Source organism: Alligator sinensis, unplaced genomic scaffold (assembly GCF_000455745.1).
Source record: "Alligator sinensis unplaced genomic scaffold, ASM45574v1 scaffold702_1, whole genome shotgun sequence".
In the NCBI taxonomy this organism is placed as follows: domain Eukaryota; kingdom Metazoa; phylum Chordata; order Crocodylia; family Alligatoridae; genus Alligator; species Alligator sinensis.
This window is the reverse complement of record NW_005842567.1, coordinates 836,296-844,274: the sequence shown is the minus strand read 5'-3', so window position 1 is coordinate 844,274 and position 7,979 is coordinate 836,296. Positions and strand designations below refer to the sequence as shown.

Sequence of the window (7,979 nt, the reverse complement as noted above, 5' to 3'; positions counted from 1 at the left end):
GCAGCATGCTTATAGGCTCGGCAGTGCTACGCTGGCTAGCACTACGGAAGAAAGAGACTTGGGGGTCATCATTGACCACAAGATGAACATGAGCCTCTAATGCGATGCTGCGGCTAGTAAAGCGGGCAAAATGCTGGCTGGCATCCATAGATGCTTCTCAAGCAAATCCCAGAACGTCATTCTCCCCTTGTACTCAGCCTGGAGTAGCCTGCCATCAGAGGTGGTTCAAGCACCTACATTTAACACTTTCAAGAAAAAATTGGATGCTTATCTTGCTGGGATCCTATGACCCCAGCTGACTTCCTGCTCCTCGGGCGGTGGGGGCTGGACTCGATGATCTTCAGAGGTCCCTTCCAGCCCTAATGTCTATGAAATCTATGTTATGACTGAAAGCTTGTCTGATCTTTTTCCCAATTGGTCCCATACAGTTTAAAGATATCACCAAACATTTTGCTTCTCAGTTGTGATCATAGCCGCAACAACACTCTAACACTATTAAAACTGTAAATCTATTACATTTACTGGCCTTTATGTACTAGATTTTGCAAACTGGTCAGTGTTCTTTTAGCATATTTGGTTTGTTTGTTTTTAAGAAAAAAGTGCCAAATTTAATCCTATTATGTATAGCTGTAATAATTCCCTGGTGTAGCATCATCAGACTTCTGATTCTGTGTGTTCTGCAGAGACCACTATCTCTTGATTTACAGAATGAGGTGTGTTGCATTTTAACTCACTGTAACTCAGGGTTGGAGCTAGGTCATGGGGCTAGGTGCTAGGATCTCTTTTCTTTGATGGGGATGGGCCAGTAGGATTATATGTTAAGTCTGGGAGAGGGTTCAGAGAAACATTTTGCCCTAAGCTTCTCTGCTATAGCTGCTCTGTCAGATCTCAGGGGTTTCTAGTCCAGTATTTGTGTCTGCTCTGGCAGCTGCATGAGCCCAGCCTTTCAGCAAATTCATATTTACCATCGTTAGGATTTTGACATGCTGAGCAATGCTCCTGAGCAATGAATGCATAAAAAGTGATACTATTGTTTTCAAGTTTATATCTCTACACAGCCCAAATGGAAATTGATGGGGCCCTGGAAAAATGCTCATCTCCAATAGCCTGCTCCTGAATTTTGAACACCTGCAGTGAATAATAGAGGTGATTCACAATATCCTTTTAAATGGAAAGTGTTTTGCAATTGGGTTACTACCACATCTCTTTATACCATTATTATTTATTAAGTCATTATTTATTACGCTGCAAACGCAGCCTAATTCTTGACTGGGTATATTATGCCTTTGGAGGAGAACTAGCTCTAGAATATACTATATACTTGACACTTCCCCTCCTTCCCACTATGAAATGAAGCCAGGTTTATTCACAAAGATGAGAATGAGCAAGTTTGCTCACATGGACTCTGATCAGTTACTATATAACCAGTTTACAAATACAAATTACATTTATGGGGACACACAAACACACATGCACAGAGAATAATGTGGTTTATAACAATATTCTTCTGCCAAGACCTTTAGGCTGCTACATATTTAAAAAAATCTGTAAAAATAAAATACAGTTGTTATTTCTTACATTTATCTGCTGCAACCTCTCATGTCAGAGCTGCCTCTGATGGTCTCTACGCTCTAGTGCATTGCCCCAGGCAGGCACATTCCTTTTCTTCTGTGTGTGCGGGTCGCCTCCCGATCCCGTCCATGCGGCCACGTGCAGGCTAGGAGCAGTATGCGAACCCGTTTCTGCGCACGCGGGCTTTGGCCAGCAGCCCGGACACGTGGGGTCGAAGAAAACCGGTGGCGAGCTAAAATTAGTTACGGACGCATAGTGGTTGATTAAAAGATTGTTTACTTACACCAAAGATGGTCGTGGTGTAGGCTGGACAGTTTTCCAGGCTCAGCTCCGCTTAAGTCCTTGCTAGAGGACTCCGACAATTGACCCCGGAGTGATTGAAGCTCCGTGGGTTCGGCTTGGTAATTGGCCCCGGAGTGGTTGAAGCTCCGCGGGTTCGGTAGTTTATGATTGCGCTCGGTGAAGGGGAGAGGCTAGAGGCCGTTTGGCCCCCGGAGTGGTTGAAGCTCCGTGGGTTCAGTAAATAGGTCCCCCGGAGTTGTTAAGACTCCGTGGGTTCAGTAAGTCGGCCCTCTATTGCCCTCTTAAGGAGAAGAAAAAGCTGGGTTCGAAGGGATTAGCAGCGCTTAGAAATCTTCACGCTCTTTCTCCCAAACTCCAATTGCTCGCTCGCGCGCGCTCGCTCTCTCTCTTTCCAACTTGGGCGGGAACCTCCCAAGCTCTTTATATGGCTAGCAAGCCAATCACTAGCCGCCACGTGTGCATAATTTAGGATCGGCCAATAATGTGGCGTGAATCTAAATACAAATGGCGGGAACTCCTTTGCACCGTGCATCACTATGATGCAAAAGAAATGCACCATGTAAAGAAGGCTACAAACAGCGGGAAATACTCTTTTTTGCACGCGGGTTCTCTATTGCAGCAGAAAACTCTACCGTGCAAAGGAGCTGCAATTTGGCGGGGACATACTTTAGTGGTGCCGAAGCACACAAAAACAAAAAACCACAACTTTGGGTTGTGACACTGTGAACTGCTACCTCAGTGCTGTCCTTTCTCCTCAAGACCAGAGGTGCAGCTGATTATATACTGCCTGTGCTACAGTTAGACTGAAATGTGTGTTAAGATTTTCAGTGGGGATGTTTGCTATAAACAGTAGGCCCATACCTAATTATTAATGTAGACATACCCTAACTGCCTGGTTACTCTTCAGGTCCCTTTTGCCCAGCCTCCCTCACAATAGCTGACCAGACTACCAGCCCTTCTAAAACAGTTATCATGACACTCTTGGCGTAGGCCACCTTCACCTATTATTACTTTATATGCAGTAATCCATATTACTACTTCATACAATTACGCTGAGCATAAGTATACATATTTATACTAAACTCAAATGTTACAGCATATAGGTTACTGGAGAGATAGGGAGGTTAGACAGATAACACTTTACAATTTTAGTGACTGTACTGCTCATGTATACTTCTGTGAGATGGGAAAACAAGCGTGTTTTGTATTGATGAGGAAAATGAAAACCACTTAGCAAGCAAGTTTCAAAAGTAGGATGAAAACATAAAAGTTCCATTTCCTGGTACTGAGCCCTGTGTTTAGACCACCAGATTATGCTGAACATTTTCTTGAACTAAAGATTTGTAAACAAATAAAATACCAATTCTCACATGTAATACTGTATTAATAAACTGGGAAAATAATAGAAATATATTAGTAATATAGTAACCATATTTAGAAATAAATTAATAATATAGTAACTATATTTTAAAAAATGACTTAACCCACACTGGTCTTAACCCGTTTGAACCAGTGTAGGATGCTGACCTTATAGGGCTGAGCTAATATCATTACATTGCTGTAGTTGCATATTCTAAAGGAGATAAGGCCGAACACTTTTCTTACAACATTTAAACTCTCTGACTTGTATTTATTCATAATTCATTCATTTCATGGTCAAAAGAGACAATTATGCTAATCTCATCTCACCTTCTGCATAAAATAATCTTTTCACCCAATAATCTCTTCATCAAGCCATCAACTTCTAGTTGAATGGGAGCACATCTTTTAGAAACATATCCAGTTAGAATTTAAAAGCTTCATGTGATGGGGAACCTGAGACACAGACATGTGCTAAACTGTCAGCACAAAGCAGCAAAACCCAGAGACCTGGATACCTAGTTTGGGTTACCTGAAAATAATTGAACAAATGCTAATAAGGCCATCTCTTTATGGGGTTTTGAAAAACCAAAAGCAGAACACCTCTGCCCTTGTTCCAAAACTCACATTAATTATTTTTAAAAAATGCATTTAAAAAAAAGGAGCATTAAATGTACTATTGCTCTAATGTTATGTTCTGCATTTCTGGGTAAAATAAGCCTTTTGTCATCTGAATTATCAGTGTTGTATGTGAACCATGTCTCCTACCAAGGGACTATACACTGATTTGACTTGTATGCAGGACTAGGTAGTTTAACTATCCTTTTCCACAGTTATCATAATCCTCATTTATTAGTATTTCATGTTTATTTATGCAGGTCTATTACGGCCTCTAGTGGTTCAAGTTTGTACATGTAAAACCTATGTGCTCATGTACCAAAAGCTTATATTATGCTAGGAATTGACAAATGATGGACTGCTGCAGTGCAACCTGTGAGAAACAGTGCATTTCAGTGGATAAGGCTTGGGGACTGTATTTCAGGAGCCCAGTTCTATTGTGTAGATTGATTGCTAACCTTGGGCACTTAGCTTCTTTGTGCCTCAGTTTCCTTATTTGGAAACCAGATAATTTACAAAATGGATGACTACCAAAACCTAGGTGCTCCTAGTACAAAATGCTTACATAATAGCATCTATAGGTGATGTTTTCTGACACCTGTCCCAGCCTGGTGTGCTGGGACCTGCTCTTGGTTATAGAAGCCCTTCATTACTTCCCTTCTGAACTACAGCAAAGCAATGGGCACAAAGCCATTAGCCCTTATGAAATTCCAGCTAATAAAGAACACAGTTACCTATCATCTTTGTAAGATAGGCAACTACAAGCACATATAATCTGTTCTTAGCTGTCTGCCCTAGCCTCCCAGAGAACATCACATTATGCTAGACATTTCCATTTTTATCACCAAGGGATATCCAAGACATCTAAAACTCGCCTGGCTCCACAGTCCAGATGAGTGGTATAGGACCTGCCCGTGGGCCGGATAAATAGTGTGGGGCTGGCCCTGCTGGCCAGATTGGGCTCATGGATTCCCCCCTACCTCAGATACTGGATCCAGAATGTGGCACCCACTCTGGCCAGAGTGGGTGCTGGATCCAGCATGCAGGATCTGTGTCTCCCCCACGTGCCGGATCCAGCAGCACTGTACATGACACCCACTCCAAGATCTGTGCTGCATGCAGTGCCTGCCTCAGACTGGCTGGAGCAGGCACTGTGTCTCACTCGTCCCAGATCAGTCAGTGGTAGCTGTGTACAGCTAGGTGGCAGGTGCCACAGCTGCTAGATCCAGCATGTAGGAGTCCCAGACTGGGCCTGTACAAGGGCTGCATGCAGTGCAGGTCCTAGAGAGGGTCCTGTGTGCAGCATATGTCCTGGTCCCTGTCACAGGGCCAATTTGGTGCATGCTCGTGTGGCATTTGTGTCAAGCTGAGACCCAGGGCCAGCTCCAGGGGCTGGATGATATGGCTCTGAAGGCTTGGTCCTTGTCCACACACTGCATGGATCATATGCTGGGTGGTTGCCTCCTACTGTCTTTCCCCTGACTGTGTGGGCTGCACTGATGGGATGTGGTCCCTTCGCCTCCTGCCATGTAAGTTGAATTGTCAGCACATGGACGCTACCCCACTGCTGCATGGGCTATGCAGTCAGCACATGGACCCCTGGACCCTGGCCCAATGCATGGTAGTGGGAGAGGCATCTGCTGGCACCTATAGGGCATATGTTAACTCAGGGCTGCTTACTGAGTTTTGGCAAGCCATCGAGGGCCACATGACAGGCAGCCAGGGGCAGATAAATATTAATTTTCTAAATTTTTTAGAATTAAAAAAAATTGGGCTTGTGGGCTGCATTTTGTCTACCCCTGTGTTAACCACTCAGGGGCTGCATGTCACCCATGGAGTCCATGCTGCCCCCTCACAGACCACCAGATTGACAGCTCTGGTCTACCTAGAGCTCCTCCGAGTAGGAGATAGAATTTTCTTGTGGGCTCTGGAATAAATTTCCCCAAAGCACTGAGGACCATCACAATCCTCTCTACCTTACACTTTAAGTGCAAGGCACATTTTTTGATTACCTTCTCACAAAAAGTGTGTAGTTATGTGCACTCTAAAAAAAAAGAAGTTCCCAAGAAAACCTACCACACTGCACATGCAATTCTCTCTTTGGGCAGGAAAGGAAAAAGGAAGCCACAGATGAAAGATGTTGCTTAATGCACTATTTGTAGGTGCTAAGATACCGAAGAGGTAAGAATGTTATATGATACATGAGTAGGCATTTGGGGCAGGAGAGAAGGGCACCAGATTCCATACCCATTAACACTACAGCTTTAAATCATAATCAGAAGTGAGTTAGAAGCACAAACAGTTCATTAGAAATAACATAGCTCAATTTGTTCTGACACAACCTTGTTTGCTTGTCTATCATAATGCCTATCCTAATGCCCAAATGGATAGCTGAATGCCTTAATGCCTCAACAAGTGGATGGAGTTCCTACAGGACATACATTAGAGTAGCTTAAGCAGCACATGAGGCAATGATCCCTAGGACAATAATTCTCAACCAAGATGCTCTGGCACCCTGGGTTACCTTCAGTGCCTTCTCAGGGTTCAACGTGGTGCCAAGCAATGTTAGCGTTGTTAGTTATGCAAACATTACAAGCTAGATAAATCCAGGGATTTTAAACAGAAACCCACAGTGTCAAAATCATTCTGACCTGTTGTGATATTTCTGAACTCTTTGCACCAAAAAAATTGCTTTATTATTTTTCTGTCATCAAAAAACAAGTGAAGAAAGCTAAGAGCTGGTATTTTCTGAGGGGTGCCTTAAGTTTAAAAGGTTGAAAACTACTGCTTTAGGATATGCAATTCTACACAGAGCTTAGAGGAAAGAGGGTTGTTCAAACAAGTAGAATGGTTCTGTCAACACTGCAGAAAATCAACAAAAATACCACAATGTATTACCAAATACCTCAAGTATACACAACAAAGAGTTTCCATCATATCTATATTGATTATGAGTGTGAGAAGCCCTATCTCCAGCTGACACAGTTATGCTGGCAACACCACTGATGTGGATGGAGCTTTTATTTTATTTAAATTTTCTGTATTCCAAGCCAAATTAGCCAAAACAAATTCCAAATCCGAGAGTCAGTCCAGAACCACAAGTGGCCCTACTACTGGCAAACATCCTCCATCCCAACTGGGGGCTTCAGATGTTTCCAAAACCTTTGGTGGGCATCCTACTTGCAGGCCTAAGCCCAGAGGCTTGGGGCTCGGATGCCCCTGAGTTTTGCTTGCCCTCAGGCATAAGGCCACAGGAGCAAGCTAGGGAGGAGTCTCTCCTTTCCATAAAATGGGCATAAAGCCAAGACCTTCACACTCCAGCAGCTAAGTGGGAGGTTTACTATACATGATCTTGGCAGGTACTATCCCCGTGCCAGGAGACTGGTTTTCCCCAGGTGCAACTAGGAAGACCGCCTCAGTGGTCACAGTGTTTCCCTTGCCAGGCAAGCATAGGACTACGCTTGATCTGAGCCGACAAGAAGCTGAGAAGCGATGGAGCTACACTGATAAAAGAGTGCTTTTGTCACTTGAGCTTACGTTGTTTGGAAAGGTGGTATAGCTGTGCTGAGAAATTCTGTTGGCATATGCTGAGTTTCCACTGTCAGCAGCATAGCTACAGTAGCAGAGGCTAGTCTGTAGACAAGGCCATAATTACAGAAAAGCAACCATATACCACCAGAAGACACTGTAATCCCTAGCATCCCACTCTCCTCCACCAACTAGGCATTTGTCTATGTTAGTGTTGTATCCTCCAGCTTCCCACCACTGCTACTAGGAATTCAGCATCACTTGTAGTGCCAAATGGACATGCTAGTAAACCTAGCTATCAATGTCTTAATCACGGTATTGCGTAGACTTGGACTGAGTAGAGTGAGCCAACACAATAGTCAAAATAAAAATGCTTATGGGAGCCCTATCTACACTGCCACCAGTGGAGCTGGGTGATGTCACCAGTAGTCTTTTTAGGAAAAAAAGATAAGGGTACATGAAGTCACTGTCTTATTTTTGCCTCTCAGAGTAAGGTCCATGTCTTCCTAAATGCTCACAACCGTGGTGCCTGAACCAGGCTGGGACCTCCCCCTCCTCTTTTCCCACCTGTTGTATTCTTTACTTGTTTGCTCCTCCAG

The 7,979-nt window shown here is 43.8% G+C and overlaps 1 protein-coding gene across 2 annotated transcripts in view; it reads right to left on the bottom strand.

Annotated features, from left to right (window-relative positions):
- EXPH5 (exophilin 5) overlaps nucleotides 1-7,979 on the bottom strand; it is a 90,636-nt gene that overhangs the window by 72,411 nt on the left and 10,246 nt on the right. The window lies entirely within an intron of this gene.